Consider the following 21907-nt stretch of genomic DNA (forward strand, 5'->3'; position numbering starts at 1 on the left):
CTGCATTGCATCATTCGTGTGATATTAGGAAGGAATAACATAGGAAATTATTACCTTTTCTAGCATATGAGAGAGCGAAGGTTGATAATATTTTGTATGATTGTGAGAAAAATATTGCTGAGTTTGACAAAATTCCTGATGATAGATATATTTATGGAATTGTCAAAATTGACGAATGTCTTTATTCAAATGAATTAGTTAACATTATGAATGATACTTTGACAAAATCAGAACAAATCAAAATTTTGAAAAAGACTGAGAATTCAACATCTGATTCTTAATCTAAATTTGCCGATATTGAAGACAACTCTGATAATATTAGCGAAATTAGTGAAATTCAGGATGTTGATTGTTCTCAGTTGTCTGTAATTAATGTTGCATCAAAATCTAAAGGAAAAGAAAAACTTAAGGATTTGATAGTTAATATTGACACTGACAAACCTTCAACTTCGAAAGTTTGTGATTCTGAGTTTGTGGATATCCGAGATAGTCAAACGGATAGCAGTAATGATGAAAATGATGATGACAATTCGGACAAAAAGGTCTCATCAAACAAAGATTCGAAAGAAAAAGAAATTCCACATGTTGTTGTTGATCAAGTATTTGGGGATATTGAACATTTCGACAAAGTGTTGTCTAAAAAAGGAGCCCATTATTTGGAAACAAATCAAGTGGTGTATCCAAATTTCAAGTGTACTGATGATGTTGTATTTCCAAATCAAGTGTTTTTCACTAGTGGAAATGTTGAGAACATTAAACCAGAATTCAACAAAATGGTCGAAGATGACAACAAGAGAACAACAAACGAAGGATTCTTTTCAAATCAAAGCACTGTCGAAAATAATCTAACAAAGAATTCATATGTTTTTCAAAGACAAAAAACCACAACGCAAATGGGTTGAAAAATCGAAAAATGTGAAAGAAGTAACAAAAGAAGTTGTTGTGGAAAATGAAACAGTTGTCAAACTAAATTCCAAAGAATTTAAAGAACAAATTGACAAGTTTTCAAAAGAAAATGCAATTTCAAAAAGACAATCTCGAAATAAGATTTTTTGGCAAACCACAGAGTTACGAAAGCAACAAAATGGTTTGACATTGAAAACAACTGAAAACACAAAGACTAAGTCTGTTGAGAACAAGTCTTCTCATTCAGCAATTCATTCAGATCAAAAGATAAATCCCGCTCAAACAAATAAAACCAAATCTGAATTTCATCCAAAAACAAATTCTTCGAAAGTTTCAAACTCATTATTTTTTAAAGCTAACAAAAATACCTCAAAGAGTGTTCAAAATCAACCATCAACACAACGATTTTCTTCTAATCAACAAACAAGGTTTTCTCAAAAACAAAAATCTCAAAATCGATTTTCTCAAAATGTAAGTGTTGGAAAAATGATGGAAGTCGATACACAATGGCATTTCGACCTAAATCAAATGTTGATTTCTTCCCACAAAAACCAAATTTTCCAAATCCTACAGGGAAACAAACCTTAAAAGTTTCGTACACAAAAGGGTTGTCTCGTGACAAAAACATTGATCATTGGCTTGAAGGAAAAGGACAAAAATATCAATCAAGGAAATATTCTCAACAACAAATTCACGAAGCCTATGAGAATTATGTGAATACTTCGTCAACTGAAAGCTCATCTTCAAAAGATTCGAATGTTTCGGTAAAAACTTGGCAACCGGTTTCGAAAGAAAAGAATGATCATACACAATCTAAAAAGACGAAGGCATGTGTCAGTGACAATCCCAAACTAACAAAAACTTATGTTTCTATTCCTTTACCTAGTGATGTGGACTTAATTCATAGTCTCAAAACTAAAGTTTGTGATTGGGTTAAAAGTTCTTCATTTCATTCTGTTTTCAAAACTAATTTCCAAGGACCCAAACAGCCTTGTGTACCTAATTCTTTCATTGATCGCAGGTACTATGTGACGAGCAATATGATGAAAAATGGTATATCGATAGTGGTTGCTCACGTCACATGACAGGACGAAAGGAAAATCTGAGAGATTTTCGAAGCTTGGAAAATGCAGGAGTTGTGAAGTTTCACAATAATCACAAGTGTCAGGTGAAAGGATATGGCAAAGTCACGAATGGAAAGTTCACTGTTAATCGTGTTGCTTATGTCGAAGGTCTTCAACATAACTTGATAAGTGTTTCACAACTTGTTGTGGGCACTGGCAATCAAGTGGTGTTTAACGAAGAAGGCAGTATCATTTCGAATGTTGAAACTAACGAAGTTTTGCTCAAATCCAAACGACATGGTGACATGTTTACTCTTGATATCAAACCAATCATTGGCAAACCCTCAGTGTGCTTACTTTCGAAAGCTTCCTCTGACATCAGTTGGTTATGGCATCGACGTTTATCACATTTAAACTTTCGAAATTTGAATAAATTGGTTGTTGATGATCTTGTTCGAGGTTTACCTGTACTAAAATTTGACAATGATACCTTGTGTGCAGCTTGTGAACAAGGGAAACAGCACAGGAAAGGACATCCAATTATGATAGATTCGAAAATTGTGGAACCGTTGGAACTTCTTCACATTGACCTTTGTGGACCATCAACTGTTGAAACTCTCAACAAGAAACGATACATTTTGGTAATTGTTGATGATTTTTCACGATTTACTTGGGTATATTTTCTCTGGTTAAAATCTGAGGTTGCTCAAACAATGATCGAGTTTATAAAGAAGATTGAGATGAGTCTGAAGAAAAATGTTCGAAAGATCAAAAGTGATAATGGATATGAGTTTAAGAACAAAGTGTTGGATTCGTACTTAACTGAAAAAGGAATTTTGCATAACTTCTCTTCGCCATATACACCTCAGCAAAATGGTGTTGTTGAAAGACGAAATAGGTCACTTTTCGAAGCAGCAAGAACTATGTTGACATATGCGAATCTTCCTCAATATCTATGGCCTGAAGCAGTTTCGACAACATGTTTCACTCAAAATCGATCGTTCATTCATCGTCGATTCAATATTACTTGGTATAAAATCATAAATAACCGAAAACCTAATGTCAAATTCTTTCATGTTTTTGGTTGCAGGTGTTTTGTAATGAATCTTAAAGATAGCCTTTCAAAATTTCAAGCTAAAGCTGACGAAGGCATATTTTTGGGATATTCGCACAATTCGGTTGCATACAGAGTGTTAAATAAGCACACATGAAAACTCGAAGAGACATTCAATCTTACTTTTGATGATTATTTTGTCAAACAAGTTGAAAAGCAATTTGAACAAAAACCAATTATTAATGAATCATTTGATGAAACTGAAGAATTCAATTCATCTGACTTTAATTATGATTTCATTTTTGGTATTCCTGACAAGGCTGTGGATGCTGAAGTACATGCGAATGATAATCATCACTCTGAATCTTCAAAGCATAATGATGACTTGGAAATTCCTCAAACAATTGTAGATGTTAAATCAACAACGAGTTCTCCAAGAGTTGGCGAAAGTATGCATAATAATCCAGTGGAAGGAGAGCACTTGGATTCGAATACTCTGGTTGAGGGGGAGCATTCTTTCGAGCGGGAGAATGGGAGAATGGATGAAGTTGTTGAGGGGGAGCATCAAAATGATAATCATAATGAAGTGGAGCATGAAGAAAATGATACAATAAATATTAATCAAAATGATGATTTTCATGATCTAAATGATGATGTTTCTGTTGTAGGATCTGAAAATGAAGAGATGTACGAAGATGCACCTTTGGAATTTGATCCGGCATATCCACCATTAGAGAAATGGACAAAGACTTATCCGATAGATCAAGTCATTGGGAATCCTCAATATGGAGTATTAACAAGAGCTCAAATTCATGCAAAGAATGAGGTATTAAATACTCATCAAGAATTTTGCATGTTCAATGTTTTCATCTCAAAAATTGAACCAAAAACAGTTATGGTTGCAATGGAACACTCAGATTGGGTTGTTGCAATGCAATCTGAACTGGCTGAAATCGATAGAAACAAGGTATGGAGATTAATTCCAAAACCTAAAAATGTTTCGATTGTCGGGTTAAAATGGATTTTCAAAAACAAAACCGACAAAGATGGAAATGTTGTACGAAATAAAGCACGACTAGTTGTAAAAGGATATTCGCAACAAGAAGGGATTGATTATGAATAAACTTTTGCCCCTGTCGCAAGACTTGAGGCTGTTCGAATATTTTTAGCTTATGCAGCTCATAAGGATTTCGATGTCTATCAAATGGATGTGAAATGTGCTTTTCTCAATGGTGAACTTGAAGAAACTGTTTACGTTGAACAACCTCCAGGTTTTGTAAATGAAATGCATCCTGATCATGTGTACATTTTAGATAAAGCAGTTTATGAGTTAAAACAAGCACCAAGAGCATGGTATGCAACTCTTACCAGTTTCTTAAAACTGTCAAAATTTAAACAAGGATCAGTTGACCCCACATTATTTCGAAAGAAAGTTGGGAATCATCTAATGCTTGTTCATATTTATGTTGACGATATTATTTTTGGCTCTACTAACCCTGCTTTGTCTAGTGAATTCGAAAATTTGATGAAAAGACAATTCGAAATGAGCATGATGGGTAAAATCAATAATTTTCTTGGCTTAAACATTTATCAAAGCAGAGAAGGCATTTTCATCAATCAGGAAAAATATACAAGGAATTTGCTCGAAAAATTTGGAATGACAAATAGCACGAAGCTAAGAGTACCAATGGCTATTGGAACAAGGCTATCCCCTTCGTTAGAAACGCCTACGGTTGATCTTACCTTATACAGGAGCATGATAGGTTCATTGCTTTATCTTACTGCAAGTAGACCTGATATCATGTTTTCTGTATGTAATTGTGCTAGGTATCAAGCAAATCCACAAGAACCACATTTAATTGCTGTGAAGAATATCTTTCGTTATCTCAAGGGAACAATTTCATTAGGATTGTGGTATCCTTCGAAAACAGGGTTTTTCATTCAGGCATTTTCAGATGCAGATCTTGGAGGGTGTACTTTGGATAGAAAAAGCACAAGTGGTGGTTGTCAATTTTTGGATGGCAAGTTTGTTAGTTGGCAGTCGAAGAAGCAGACGTGTGTTTTGATTTCTACTGCTGAACCTGAATATGTTGCAGATGTTGCTTATACTTCACAAATTATTTGGATCCAGAGTCATTTGAGAGATTATGCTGTTAATATGAAAAAGATTCTATTGTATTGTGATTCACAAAGTGCTATACGCATTTGTCATAATCCAGTACGACATTCAAAAACAAAACATATAGCTCTTCGTTATCACTTTATCAAAGATCATGTGGAAGATGGCAATATAGAAGTCCATTTTGTAAAAACAACGGATCATCTTGTTGATATTTTTACAAAAGCTTTGGATGAAAAATCATTTGTTCGACTTTTGACAGGATTGGGAATGATCGAAGCAAGTTCAGTTCCAGGAATGATTTCGAATGTATAACAACGAAGTGTTATATAAATATGTCGATTCAGAGGTCATCATGATTCATTCAGAGGCTGATAGTATTAACCATTCAGAGGTTACTGTTCATAGTCAACGCTTCGACATGCTTCGACTTCGTTACATTGAGCATTTTGGTTTGGTGTAACACTTTTCGTTAGATTTCCAAATTTTTTTTGTATCTTAATTTTATTGTCGAAAAATCAAAAACTACAAAAAGATTTTATCTCTGTTTTGTCATTTTATTTTCGAAAAATCATAAAATTCAAAAAGATTTTCTTTTGTTTGTTAATTGTTTCTTTTAAGAAAAATCAAAAACATCAAAAGATTTTTGTTATTTTGTTCTTTATCTTTTTTATGTACAGATTTCACGAAGGCTATACAAGATTCATGCTTATGTTTCTCTGGGAAGGTACAATTTCGACAACTTTGTACTAGTTAGACTGTCCCCAGAAGCATGCTGCAGCATGTCGACCCAAGCCTCCATAGAATCAATGTGTGTTTACGAAAGCCTTAATGAAATTTTTCTTACGAAATTTTCTTCCCAAGTCAGGCTTATATTCACATTAGTCAAATGAGCTACCTTACTCTTCTCAAATGAGTTAAGAGTTGTCTGTTTGGTCCAATCATAACAGAGGTACAAGTGTTTTCGTGAACCAATCTTCTTCATCACCAAATTTCTTTCACTTTCACACACGAAGACATATGTCCAAGAGATCTTTGATTCGACCCATCAAGATTTAGACATGTCAAAATTTTGTGTTCATGATCTGACATCATGAGGCCGTGATGAAAGTGAAACCCAACATTCTATCTTCGTAAGGAATTGACGGGGAACTATGTTCCAGTTTTGACGGAACATTTGTTTCAGTACCACTTTTCGAAACTCCAAATCATATTCATTTCTTATGCGTGATCTTGATCAAACTATCGAAGCCCACGATGTTTGTTACCCAACAGGATTCAGTATCAATTCTTTCATGAATATGATTTCCGTGTGAGTTTCATTTGATTTCGAAGTTACTTTCAAAATAATTCAAAGCATACTTGTCACTGACTACACCGGTCAAATAGGAAATTTCGGTTACACTTACTCACCTTATGTTTAGGTTGATATGTAATGAAATTGTAAACTACCCATGAAGCCTTATAAAAGAAGCCCTTCGATACTTCTCTATAAGTTTTCGACTGTAATTCACGGGAACATACACAAGCAGTTGATTATCTCTCTTGATGATTAACGAAGTAACCTTTTCCTGGGGTTTATCTGCTTTTGTGTCGAATTTTTTAGACATCACAGATCCAAATTTTTGTTAATTTGATTCTTATCTTTTCTTTGGCACACTGCACTCACGAAATCCTTGAGGTTCTGAGTAGTACCAACTCAGGCTGATCATTTCAAACATCTGGCATATGACTTCGCTTTTTATCCACAAAGTGAAAGAGCCTTATCTCCATCCGATGATTAGTGACGGTTACAATTCAATTGAGATCAATGATCAGATTGTTTGAAAAGACGTTCTGTATTCAGTCCGGGTTTCTAGGTGATGTGACAGCTACTTTTTGACGCATGACTACTTTATCGGCAGAATGGTGCGAGATTCAAGGTGCCACGTCGGATCTCATTTAATGCCAGTCCCGCTTCAAATTAAAACACTAGGGTTACATATAAAAAGGGGAATCAAAGGGTGTTATCAGTTTACGCTTCAAAACGAAAAATTCCCAACTTTTCTCTGACAATTTCCGATTGTTCTTCAAAGCTTCAACAAACCCTAATCATGGCCAATTCTGCTGATGTCGTTGTTCAATCCCAAAACACTGAATATGTTACTTCCCAACCAATAATGAAGATTCAAGGCACGAACTATCAAGCTGAAGATGATGTTTCTCTTTATCCAGACGAATTGAAGATGTTGGTAGTCGCATTGAAGAGTTCTGTTCTTTCCACTACCATGTTCAATTCTTTTGCAGTTCCACTTTCCTGGCTTTCTCAAGCAGTATCCACTACTACGTACAGCAAAGCAATGAATATCATCACTTTTCAACTGGTGAATGACAAGAAGATTCGATTGTCCAAGAAGATTTTTTGTCAGATTCTTGATATCCCTAATTCTCCAATCTATACTGATCTTTCTTCTGCACAAATCATCCATATGTTTAATGAGATGGGTTATCAACCTCCACTCACCAAGATCAGTGATTTCAAGAAGTCTGGACTTCCAACTGTTTGGAATTTTCTCTTCGGAATCTTTCTACGCTGCTTGACTGGTCGCAGTGTTGGTTTGGACAAAGGTCGAATGGAGGTGTATGCGATGGTAGCTGGGTTGTATTATGACATAACTGTGGATTATTCTACACAGTTGTGGAAGGAATTTCAGAAAAGTGTAGAAAACACGAATGTTGTTCAAGGAATTTCATGTGCAAGGTATTGGAGTTTAATTCTTCGATATTTCTATGCCAAAGAGGGAATTGCGGTGCCTACTGATGAGGAGACTGCTGAATTCATCAAGTATCAATTTCCGAAGGAGGTTACGGATGATGCTGAAATTTTTACACACATTGCAAGAATTCCAGATGCAATGTTACAGCGTGTTGATCCAACGAACTTGGTTCTTATGGAGTACTTAGAAACAATTAATCCGAATGATGGCTCTGGGAAGTTGTTGCCAAAAGAAACAGTTGGTACTTCGAAGAAGTCTCGCAAAACAAAGAAGGATGCAACAATTACTCCTGAGAAACCTGTATAGGAGCCAAAGAAAAAGAAATCACCACCGAAACAGACGGAGCCAGATGCACACGTTTCGACTGTTGTGGTTGAGCCGGTCGAGCCTGTTGTTGATACCCAAGAAAAAGAAACAATCCCATCAAAATCAGGTATATTTCGATGAATTAAGAAAAAGTCTCGTAGATCAAAGCTCTCAAATGGTTCGTTTAAGTCTTCTTCTATGGTTCGTAAACCATATCTGAATCACCAAGGCATTCTCATTCGCGAGGTTCCAGCTCCTGTTTCTCCTTCTTCCAAGAAACGAAAAGCTGAAGATGTTGCTACAAATTTTTCAAAAAAGAAGCTAAAGAAAAGAAAGATGGTTCTTCAAGCAGAATCATCCGAAGGGGAGAAAGTTCCTGAAACACCTGAAGCTAATATTCTCCAATCAACATCTATTCCTGAGCAGACTAAGGTCACACCACCCGAAGTTTCGTTAACCGAATCAGTTCTTGAGGAGGTTCGAACTTCAGACATCAATACACACGTATCTGATATGGATGTAAATGTCAATATGGGTAAAGGAAATTCGAATAAAGAACTTGTTGTTTCTACTCAAGGTATTCCTTCATCCTCTTCTACTTTTGTTTCTTTACCTCTGTTCATTGTTCCTATTTCGAACACTAAAAATTCACCCACTTTTGAAACCATTCTCACCCAACCCATCACTAGTTTGTTCTCATCGCAAACCACTGATCCACTTCAAACTACTGAGGATACTGATGTTGACGAAGGGGGTTTTGGAGGAACATTTGAAGAGATGGAATTTGACGAAGAAGAAGAAACTTTTCCCGACAACATGTTAATGACGATGAAGCAATTTAAGATTTTGAATAAGAAGATGAATTCAATTATTCAATCTCAAGCTGACATGGGGGGAAGTCAATCTCTTTCAAGTTTGGAATTGGATGTTATGCTTAAAGCATTCGAAGCCAGGATGGTTAGTAAAGTGTCTGGCATGCTTCAAGATTCTGAATCTAAAATCTTGGAGAAGGTGGATGAAAGTGATAAGTGTAACGAATTGCGAGTGAGGTTAAAGATTTACGAAGGGTGGCTAAAGAACGACATGTCTTGTTTATTAAAGATGTGAAGCAAGTACGCGAAGATGTCAACCTAAAGCTTCAAGACCTTCGTGAAGACATGATTAAAGAGATTGCTAGTGCTCAGCAAGACTATGCATCTCTAAATCAAAAAGTGGATATTATTTGTGAGGCTGTCACAAAATATGTCAAGCTGTATGAAAGCTTGAGTCCTCAAGTAACTCAACTTTCTACGGATAACAGTCGAAACTTTGTGGAGCTTACCTCTTTGTTGAAGGAGTTGAAAGACTTGTCTACCACACCTGTTCCATCTTCGATTATAACTCCAGAATTCTTGTCTCAAAAGTTTTCTCAGTTTGAGGTTGTATTGCACAAACAGTTGGCTCCGTTATCCAAGTTTTCGAGTCTTCTACCAACAGCTGCCCCACCTGTGGTCACAGGGGTGTAAGGGGCAGAAAAGAAGGTTGGTAATGCGAAATTTAGTGGGGTTTCGCATGAAGCTGTGAAAACTGTTGGGAAGATTTTTCAAAAAACATTTCCAGTATCAAAGCCAACTATCTCAACTGCTGGGCCTGTTACTTCGACAGTTGTTACAACAATGCCAATTTCTACGAAGCCAATTCCAAGACCAATTTCTAAAGGAATTGATTGGGGAAGGTGGTAGTAGTTCGAAGCCCAAAGAAGTTGTTGATTGTTCCTCAGTCAAAGATAAAGGGAAAACAATTTTGGTCAAAAATTCGAAAGAGGAGAAGAAAGCTGACACTGAAGCTGAGCTTGAGAAATTGAGAGTACTTCAAAGCATATTAAGTCTTCGTGCAAATGACCCATCTGGAATTAACAAGGGTGATCATGTGAAGCATTACAACTACGAAACAATTGAAGCAAAAGTTGCATATAATCATATGTATGCTTTTGAGAAGAAGTCGAAGCAAAGCTATGCAGTTATTAATACTGATATGATACAACTGGATTTTCCGATAAATGAAATGATGTTCATCATGGCTCAGTAAAAGATTGTTGAGAAATTTGATAATGATGATGATTAAACATACATGAAGCTCAGGTTTCATGTTGTGCTAGGGAAACTTCCATAGGAAATATGGTCACTCGTGAAGATAAATAAGGCGATCAGTATTAAGAAGGATGTTTTGTTCGAAGACATGATGCAGAACCTTCGTTTTTACGTTGCAAGGGCGAATAGCCAGGAATGTAATTTCTCGATAGCTGATTTTCCATTAATGAACTTGTATGATCTTATACAAGTTGCATTACTTTTGAAAGATAAAGATGCTTCGTATCTTCGAGAGACTGATCCAGAAGTGTTTCGTCTTGGTCATGCTCACATCAAAATATTCATAGATAACTACTATGAGTGTTTGGCCCTAACGGATGTGGAGCTAGCAACTGCGAAGGGGTTGGAAGTGAAAGTACCCATGGAACCAACGAAGACTCAACCTGAGTTAAAGAAGTATGCTGATGGGGAAATATGCTTGAAGCCTTTTGGCATGGTCTTCGCAGGGAAGGACAAAAATGGAAAAGCAAAGAGATTCTTATTCCAAGCTTGCGAAGTGGAGAGATACACAACGTCCCAGTATACGAACTTCATTGTTCGTATGAATAGCTGCAAGAAAAATAACGAAGGGGACAAGAAAGAGTTAAAGAAGATTATTTCTTGGTACTCTGAAACCCGAAGGGTGATGCTGTATGCTATACAGATTCTTTTGAACTGAAGATGGTTAACATTATTACAAAGGGGGAGAATGTAAGGGTCGAAGACCATTTGTAATATGTCGAAGTCATAAGTTTATTTTACAAGGCATTTATGTAACGAAGCGTACTGTTTTAGTCCTTGTAATTTTTTGTGTGCTTTGATGTTTCCTATAAATAGGGACATTACTTAGAGTTAGATAAGAGTCTTTGTATGAACTTGTCTACATACTCTCTGTAACAGTTGAAAGCATAATAGAGCTGAAACCAGGTCATATTTACATCGTGTGTTCAATCTATATTCTTATAACTCTGATTTGATTAATACTTGATTCCACACTTCATCAATGCGAATACGTTCAACCTCACACAAGTATCGTCATTTTCATGCATTCTCACTAATTCTAATTCATTTTTGTTCTCACACATCGTTTTTCACTCATTTTCATTCTTATAGAATACGACTTAATAAACATTATGACAACATTCTGATAGAATGGGAATAATAATAATAAGTCTATAATAACCTTATGGACGATCGTCCGCACAATAGATGTCAATCCACATTTGAACCTAGCACTCTCTCACTCTCTCTCTGTATATATATATATATATATATATATATATATATATATATATATATATATATATATATATATATATATATATATATATATATATATATATATATATATATATATATATATATAGAGAGAGAGAGAGAGAGAGAGAAAGAGAAAGAGGGAGAGAGAAAGAGAGAAGAGTGTTCAGTTGAGAAAAAAAGTTGAAAATAATGAAATGAATATTGGCCACTCATTTCGAATCTGCCGCTTAAGCGCTCCAGCGTACCGGGCCGACGGAAGTAAGGTGTGTATGGGTCGGTTTGGTTCGGTTATCGGCCAAAACCGAACCATAACCATTACAATCGGTTAATGGTTTTCGTTAGCCATTAGGTATCGGTTAAAAATGGTTTTGGTTAACGGTTTTAATCGGTTAATGATTTTTGGTTATCGGTTAATGTCGGTTAACAATAATGGTCTACAAATACATAAAAATAAAAATAAAGAGTTGTACAGACTGTTTGAACTTGGAAGTTGCAGGCTAGGATTTTTTTTTCAAACATGCATCAAATTGCTACTGTTTTTGTGTCTAAAATTAAGGGTAAATTACACCAATCGTCCCTCGTGTAGGTGCCAGAAAGCACGTTTAGTCCCTATCCCTCCCCCCACCTTCCTTTTGCTCATCTCTCTTCCTCCATCTTCTGTTAACTCTTGAAAAACCACTGATCCACCACTTCCGGCCAACCACCACCAGAGCACATCCCTTAAAGTCAAATCCGATCACTTTTTTTTGTTTGTAGCCTACCGTATTCATAGAACCATCAACCATTTTTTCCTAAACACTGCCTTCACCATGAACCACCTCACCGGGAACACCGGTTGCCCATCACGGAACCCACCCTCTACACCACCTGTTTCTAACCTCTACACCACCGAAAACAAATTGTTGCTGCCACCACCCTCGAAAATCGTTGCCTTCAAATGCGGCCACTTAAAAATCAAACTTGTTGCTGAATATCGGCAACCATTTCTGAACTTCACCTTCACCAAAAGCGCATATAACTGCCACAAAATAGGGCCTGAAAACCATCTCAAACAATGCCTTGAATGTGGTCCCTTCTCCGTCTCTGTCGTCGATGGAGAATATTCGTTTCGATCTGAGCTTGCTTCTTCGATCTAAATCTCCCTCTTCTTAAATTTACAAGTTTAGGGTTCATTTTTTGAGATTTGAATGATGACCAGTGGTGGTGGTTACAGGAGGTGCTAGCAGTGATAGGTGGAGGTTTCAGAGATTAGAAAGAGGATAATAAAGAGATAGAGAGAGAGAGACAGAGACAGAGAAACAAAGATGGCCGATCAAATTCAAAGAAGAAGAAAAAAGAAAATTGAGGAAAGGGAAGGGGGTGGCTTGTGGAGTCGCCCGGAGATGTTGTCGGAGTATTGAAGTCGGCCGAAGGTCTCGTCGGAGTCGCCACTAAGGGTGGTGATGGTGGATAGGAGGTGTGTCGAAGAAGAAGGGGGTTGGGGGACGACCCCATTCCTTTTAAAAGTTTTTTTTTAATAAATAAATAATTAATAAAAACAAACAAATAGAAAAATAAATAAATAATAAATAAATAAGGGCAAAATGATCGTTTTATGTTCAGAGGGATGAATCATGCAACTTTTAACCAAACGAGGGACGGTCCGAGTTAATTTTTAAAAATAGAGACTGAACATGCTTTCTGGCGCCTGCACGAGGGACGATTGGTGTAATTTACCCTAAAATTAAAGAATTTGGATGAAACATCTTACCTAGCCCAAAGTCAATCAAGAAATTCTTTCTTTTCTTGAGTTATTGGTGATTGTTTACATCTCCATACACAACTAATAATTGGAATATAAACATAACTCTTGCAATGAATAAAAGAGAAAACATATTATATATTGAAATAACAAAAAGAATAAATGGAACGTATACCATCTTGAATGTTATCTTTTCCAAAATTGACAAAGATTCCACGTGGAGAATTTATTTGTTTATCTTTATCTTAATTTATATATAACCAAATATAACGATATCAATTCGGTTTCTAATGACTCGGTTTATCTACAAAACCATAACCGAACAAATATTTATTGGTTAACAAAAAATAAAACCGAACCCTCGGTTTTGAAAATGATTTGTTTATTATGGTTCGGTTGTATCGGTTAATTTGGTTTTTGTTCGGTTTTTCGATTATTATGTTCACCCCTATACGGAACAGAGCGTATATATATATATATATATATATATATATATATATATATATATATATAAGAATACAAGAATACGTGTATTAATATATGGCGGTAGCGGAGATGGTGGGTGTGGCGAAGATGGAAGTGGTGGTTGGTGGCAAAAAGGAGGTAGTAGATTCATATATGAATATGCTTACATTTATATTCATATATGAATATACTTAGGAAGGAAAAGATACATTCTTGTAATGTAAAATCTATAAAGATAGATAAAATGAATGTTAAAAGTTTTTTATACTTATGCATATATTGACAATATTTTGAAAGAGATCAAGATAGAAGATTCCTTTGGAGGAACCTTAGCATTGTCACATGGCACTAAGTTTAAGTCAGCCTCAAAAGAACCTCGCTCATAGGTTTGAACTAGCTGAAATGATTTATATTCGAATTTTCTTGGCAAATAAATCCATCATTTATGCCATATTATGCATAAGACCTGGTATATGATCATATTATGAACATATCATAATATACCAATTGAATACATGATTAAGTCACTGGATGACTATATGAACATTCTATGAGTACTTTGGAAGAACTAAGAGAATGTATATGAGACAATTAGTTTAGAATAAAAATTAAATCTTTATGTAAAGATCTACATAAGATTCTGATTTCTAAACAAATATATATAATTATGAATTATGATTGGATTATAACTTCATTGTGAAATGAAGAGTAAGTTTAGATGGAATGAGGTCCAAGCAAAACAAAATGACACAATCTACTACAAAATAAGAGTACACTACTTTAGAAGTTTAAATATAATATGATTAGATGAATGAGTTCATTGGAAAGATATGTTGATATATGCCATTCAAGGATCACATATAAATCTTTATGACTTCGAGAGTATACTTAATCGAGCTAACAGACTCTATGTCATGAAAGAACACCAATCATATACTCCAAGATATTTAACTATACCTAGAGTAAAGTCAAATATGGAGATGATAGTATTTGCACAATTCACACAAGTTAATTTTAGTCGAACCCATTAATAAAGTTATTCTTTTGAGCTAAGTATGAATGGTCAAACTTCAGCCGTAAGACTTTATTATTCTAGAAATGAGATTTTGATTTGGATTTTGTATTTGGATATTGGAACATTGTGACAACAACTATTATATAATATTTTGATATACTGGGATATGATCATAACATCAATACTTGTTGTTTTCTATATTAACATGTTTAATCCTTGAATAATCTTATTATTCTAAAAGTTCATAGTCGGTTATAATTATGGGAGAAAATATGAAGTAAGACTAATATGAATTGGATTGGTTTACTTTCACCGGATGAAGGGAGGCAATGGGTTGTACACAAGTTTCATAGGTACTTGTCAGAGAACTAGTATTGAACTGACCCGCATCACGATCATCTCATGGATCGCTATCATGAATGATACTTGATTAAAAGGTAATATATTTGTATCCTTAAGAGTTGAGATACATAGTGGGACTTAAGTGGAGGGAGTACTGTGCTTAGATATGTTCAAATGTTGGTCCTTAACTGGGCAGTTATAAAAGCCATTTTCAGGTATGGTATGAACTATGCAAGAGGCTTATGTAGTGAAGATGGGATTTGTTCCTCTTATGTGTTGAGAGTTAGATATCTATGGCGCCTTACCAAAAGTTGAACACCATATGAGATTGATTGTGATACGTATCTCATGTTTGACATGATGTCTGTGATAAAGGGATAACTGATAAACTCACCTAATACACGAGTTGTAGCTTTGAGCTTTTTTGGAATTGGGCGTTGATAGAATGGCACAAAATCGTATGTTAATGGGGGCAGTGAAATGTTGTTAGACGTTCACCACTGTCTAAATTAGTCTAATATGAGTCTTGCACAAGTGGGAGATTGAAAGATCTACAATGCTCAAGAGTCATATTAAAGTGATATTGCTAATTAACATATGATACTAATGGGTCACACTAATAACAACTTGATACAATTGATTATTTATTAGAAATTGGTTTTAATAAATATTCGATAAACTCTTATAATTAATTGGAAATTATTTATTTCATGGAAATATTAATTTTCAATGGCAAGTAACATTATATTTCATATGATATGAATTAATAAGTCATGTACAACATTTTGGACTAGAAATGATTTTTGTCTTTTACCTAAATGTTAAGGTTTATATTTTATAAACTTGGGTTTTATAAAATATACAAACTACTTTCTCTTTTTATGCATAAAAGCCAAAAATAGAATATATGAAGAAAAGAAAGGGATTTCGCTTTGTTTATTCAAAAGTAATAGGTATGGGAGAAAGCATGGGGGACAAGCCTGCCTAAAGGGCTTAATGGTTAATGACCTTTAGATTAAGGAGCTGTTTGGCAATATCTGAATTTTTAAGACCTGAAATTTTAAGAAATCTGAATTTCTAAGAGGGTCTGAAACTTTAAGATCTGAATGTTTAACATGTTGTTTGGTTGGAACCTCTTAATTGTTGTGCTGAATTATAAAAATGATCATTTTACTCTTCTGTTTTATTTTTTAGTTAATTCAAACGCATGTTTACAAAATAATCGAATCAAGTTCACAAATAGTTATAAAAAAAATATAAACACTAAAATCCAAATTGACCATAAGTCAAAATTAGACACAAATACAAATCAAACATAAATATTTTTAAATCCACAAAATCAATACTGAAATCCAAATAAAATCCTACAAATTTAATTTGAAGAATTTGACCCCGACTGATTTGTAATCTAGTTACGAAAATTAGCCATGTATTCGTTGCCTTTTGAACCACATTAATTGTAACTTCATGTAAACGAGCCTCTAGAAAAGTTTTCTCTACACCATCAACCGTCCAACTAATCATATCCTTCTTTTCTCCCATGTCTTTTATCAATTCAACCAATTAATGCATATTTCAGCAACATTTAAGCCAAAAAAAAATACACATTTTCAGAAACAATTCAGCAAACAAATGCACAATTCAGCAAAACAAATGCATATTTAAGCAACATTTAAACAAAAAAATACACATTTTCAGCAACAATTCAGCAAAACAAAGGCATATTTCAACAACATTTAAGCAAAAGAAAACCATATTTTCACCAACATTTAACAACAGGTTTCATTTAACATCAAATTTCATAGCATCAGATTTCATAGCAAAAGAAAAGCATATATTTAGCAATTAACATAATATTTCATAACATTATAACATGATATTTCAGATTTCACAACAAATTTTCTATGAAATCTGATTTCAGAAGTTGTTTGAGAAGAAAATCAAATTTCAGAAGTTGCAAAAATCATTAGATTTCGTAACATGTATTGATTCAGCATCGATTTCAGAAGAAAAATAGTGGAAGGGTGATCTTACCTGTAGAAATCATTGCAGAATCGTCGGAGGTGGAGCCGGAGATGCTGTGGCACAGTTGTCGGAGCTGTCGATGACGAAGCTGTCGGCGGAGAAGACGTCGGCGACTGTGATGGCGTGGAGGGAACACGCAGATGGAGTGGAGGTGTTGTTATGTGTTGATGAGAAAGAAAGGATCGGAGTAGGCGTGGTTTTGAGAAGAAAAGAAAGTGTGACACATCTAGGGCATTCGGGTCTTTTTTTTTCAGACGCGCCTCCAAATCTGAAATTTTAAGAGCTAATTATTAATTTAAGATGTAGAAAATAAGAGGGTACCAAACATTCCAAATCTTAATTTTTAAGAGGTTACGTCTTAATTTTTTAATTAAGAGGTAAACAAACTGGGCCTAAGTCTTCACTTTAACTAACTTAGAGGCTTTCATGTTGTGTGTCTTTTTCTACATGCAAATTTCGAAATTCCTAAGATATCTCTCATTCTCTCTTGTTTTGTTAAGAACACTTGAAGATTACTTGCATTTATACTCTCTCGAAGTTCATACTTTGGTAATAAACTTCAAGCTTAAGAGTTATATGAGTTTAACAAGACTAGCATCTTAAATCAAGTTGGTAACTTGTTGGTGTCTCAAAGGTTCCACATTCTCCATCAACTTCCAAGCCCCCCTTGAGAATTCAAAGTCTACAAAGATTGTTAAACGCTTCTTCCTCTTTGGTGCTTGTTTTCTTTCCAAACTTTATAAGAAGATCCTTGGTGGGCTTAAACTTGTTTTATATTTATTATGATTTTAGAGTCTTCCGTTGCTAAATCTTATGTTTTTGAAACTAATTTTTGAATAAAAACCCAACAAGATTTAGAGTGTGTTCGTATTCGGGTCATGGGAACCCATCCTTTGCCTACACCCTGTGAAGCCTTCTCTACTGTTCGTCAAGAAGAAATTCGTAAAAAACTTATGATGCCCGAGTCCAATAATCTTACCACTGAGGGATCTGCCCTCTTCACCAACAACTCTACTCATCATGGTAAATCCCAGAAATCTCAAGGGCGTCCATGGTGTGAACAATGTAAAGTCCTTGGTCATTGAAAATCTGGTTGCTGGAAACTCCATGGAAATCCAGCTGATTGGAAACCTTTAAGTGCTTGTTTCAATAGAGAAAATAGAGCTAATCTTACTACTTGTGCCGAGCCTTATTACAATGAGATCCGTACTATCAAAAATCAGTTGGAGGCATTGACAAAGATGATGCAAAACAACTCAACCTCCGATCCAAACACCGCAGGTACTACTGAACAGTCCACCATTTTACTAGTTCATAAAGGTAAAATCATCTATGTTCTTCATACTTCTTATGACAATGGCAAGGCAACCTGGATACTTGATTTAGGGGCTATTAACCATATGACTTCATATATGAGCCTTTTCATATTTCTTCAACCTCATCACCAGTCCCATGTTCGAATTACTGATGGATCTTTTTCTCCTGTAAATGGAATCGGATCTGTTGCATTGTCAAATACTATCACTCTTCACTCGGCTCTTTTTATACTAGAACTCTATAATTTACTTTCTATAAGTAAACCTACATGAGACTTGACACGTATAATCAGCTTTTTTTTCTACTGATGTGATTTTCAGGTGGCGGGATCGGGGAAGGTGATTGGCATTGCTAAGCAGAGCAAAGGATTATACTTGCTTCAAGAAACCTCACATTGTGGCTCAGAGTCTAGTAAAAGTTCAACTTTTGTATCTAATTTCATTTCATTTTCCGATTCCAGTATACAAAATAAAGTCAATTATGGCATTTTCGCCTAGGTCATCTCAATTTTATGTACTTAGATAAGTTGTTTCCTAAATTACTCATAAATAAAAAGCCATAATTTTATCAAATGTGAGATTTGTCAGTTTGCAAAACACTCTCGAAATGTTTATCCTACAATTGAGTATAAGCCCTCAAAACCTTTTTCGTTGATTCATAGTGACATATGGGGACCCTCACGAGTCAATAATCTTGATCAGGCTTGGTGGTTCATCACCTTTATCAACGAACACACCAGAATGACTTGGACAGGGGCGGCTTAACCAGTTTAGGGGCTCTAAGCAAACCAAAATTTTGGGGTCCTATGAAATTTACTATATTTAATTTTATAAACCCCGAATCAATGGTAATGTACTACACATTTAGTTCCAAACTTGATTCAATGATAATGGGCTACATATTTAGTTCAAAGATAGATATTCCTTCATAGAACAAGAAGAACATCATGTTTACACCATATTGTTGAAATTGGAACATATTTCCATACAAACTAGACTATTAGAGTATCCACAAAATTTTAGCCACATCATACTTTATAAATGAAAAAAACTTAACAAATGATCCATCACAGTGTTCACTTTTTTGGTATAGACATAATGAATATTAAAAAAAATTAAGCCATCCCTATTAAGTGTTAACCGTAATAGATAATCTATTAATCTGATAATCAGATTCAAATATTCAGAATTCAGATAATGGAATTATGGAAGGTCCGAAATTGATATACAATTATACATATAACATATATCAAACATATGCCTAATAGACTAATGGAGAAATAAGGATCAACAATGTAGAATCAGCTTATCAAAGGAAGAAGTCAAGAAGAACATATCGTTTCAATATTTCATAATTTCAGTTCCTATCTTCAGTTCCTATCTTCTTGTCTTCTTGACGACAGTTGACAGTCTTGAAGTTTTCAGTGAGGAAGAAGAAGAATCGAGATTCAACTAATCAAGAATGAAGAGTCGATCAATATTCAGTCGATATTGTAGATTGGTAATGGTTGCTTCTATCGAGAATGCAGAATCAGAGAAAAAGGAACGGAGAAGGAAGATCGGAAGAAGAAGAGTCAGCAGTCACTTGGTTGATGTTTTCTTCTCTGGCATGCGCAAATACCGAATGAAGAATCAATAATGGATATTTTGGTTAAGTGGGGCCCCTTAGAATTAGGGGCCCTAAGCCCTTGCTTAATTTTTCTTGAAGTAAAGTCGGCCTTGGACTTGGACATATCTCATGGAAGAGAAATCTGAAACCTCTACTATTTTTCTGTCATTCTACAATTTGATTCATACCCAATTTCACTCAAAAATTCAAGTCTTGAAAACTGATAACGCTCGGGATTATTTTGACACCATCCTTGTACATTACCTTACAAAGAAAGGTATTCTTCACATAAGTTCTTGTGTGGACACACCCCAACAAAAAAGGGGTGGCTGAGCAGAAAAACTGTCACCTCTTTGAAGTATCTCGAGCTATCATGTTCACTAACAACGTGCCTAAGCACCTTTGGGAAGAATCCTTACTCACTATTACATACCTTATTAATAGGATGCCCAATCGAGTGCTAAAGTTTTAAGCTCCACGAGATATTCTCTCAAAATATCATTCTCACATTCTCTCATTTACATCAGACCTACCATTGAAAATATTCGGGTGTACAACCTTTGTCCATATCCAGAAACAACAACGGACAAAATTAGACCCTCAGGCACTTAAATTTGTATTTCTTGGGTATTCTTCTCGTTAAAAGGGCTATAAATGATACTCACCTCTCACTCGGAAAATGTACACTACAATGGATGTTATATTTTTTTGAAAATCAACCATATTTTCCTAAAACCAATATTCAGGGGGAACATCTAATAATGAATATCCGTTTTAGGAAACTCTTCGATCCTCACATGAGTATTATCCTATTCCAGAACAAAACTCAACAAATTCTTCTGATAAAAGTTTTCTTTAAATTACTCCAGATAGCCCTCTTGAAAATACTTCTCCTCAACTCGTGTATATTTGTGACATCCCCAATTTCAGGGCCAGAAAAGACCGATTTATTTATGCTTATTTTGAAATCAGGGTATCCTTAACAGAATAATAATGTGGAATTTGTTCCCAAAAACATGATAATGATATTATCAAAACATTTCCGAAGAAACGTATTTTATTTATATTAAAAAGCTTGGGATGTCATAGTCGATACAGTACATAATCATAAACGAAATAATATAGGCCTTACACTAGTTTATCTAAACTACTGGCCTTTAGGCATCCATAAATCTCTCATTATATCATCACACCTATGTTCTTGTGCCACTACCTGTAATGTAAGAAACTGAGTGGGTTAGGCTTGGGAGCCTGGTGAGCACATAGGGTTTTTAACCCACAATAATTAAATCTTTATTTATTATTATCAAAAGATCAACCCGATTACCCCTTCTCATTATCCTCACTCTCTGTCCCTAACATCTAATTTCAAGGGACCTATCCTAAGGATCATCTTCGGGATAGACAATAATACTTAGGGGAGTCCATAACAATATATGTCAGTAAGGTAACCATGGGGGGGATGGAGTACACCTAGTGAACACTAAGTTCAAAAAAACTTATAGGTTGCGAGTCTGCTAGCGTTCTATTGGACTGTCTAGAATAGTCTGTGGTCGTTATCTATACTCCGCTAGACAACTGGATAATATTTAAATTCAAAGCCTATAATCATCTATATCATCTTTCATCTCTCATTATTTGTATCACCTTTCATCTCTCATCATATATGTCATCTTATATCTACCCATCTTTACCCAACATATTTTGTTAGGTGCATTTCATGTACCCATTTTGTAGCTTTATTTCATAAAAGTACATTGCATATAGGCTTAAATTCATGCAATTTGCATATTTTCGGGATTTTTCATGATGCAGTTCCAT

Source organism: Lactuca virosa, chromosome 7 (assembly GCF_052849685.1).
Source record: "Lactuca virosa cultivar CGN04683 chromosome 7, Lactuca_virosa_CGN04683_v6, whole genome shotgun sequence".
Taxonomy (NCBI): Eukaryota; Viridiplantae; Streptophyta; class Magnoliopsida; order Asterales; family Asteraceae; genus Lactuca; species Lactuca virosa.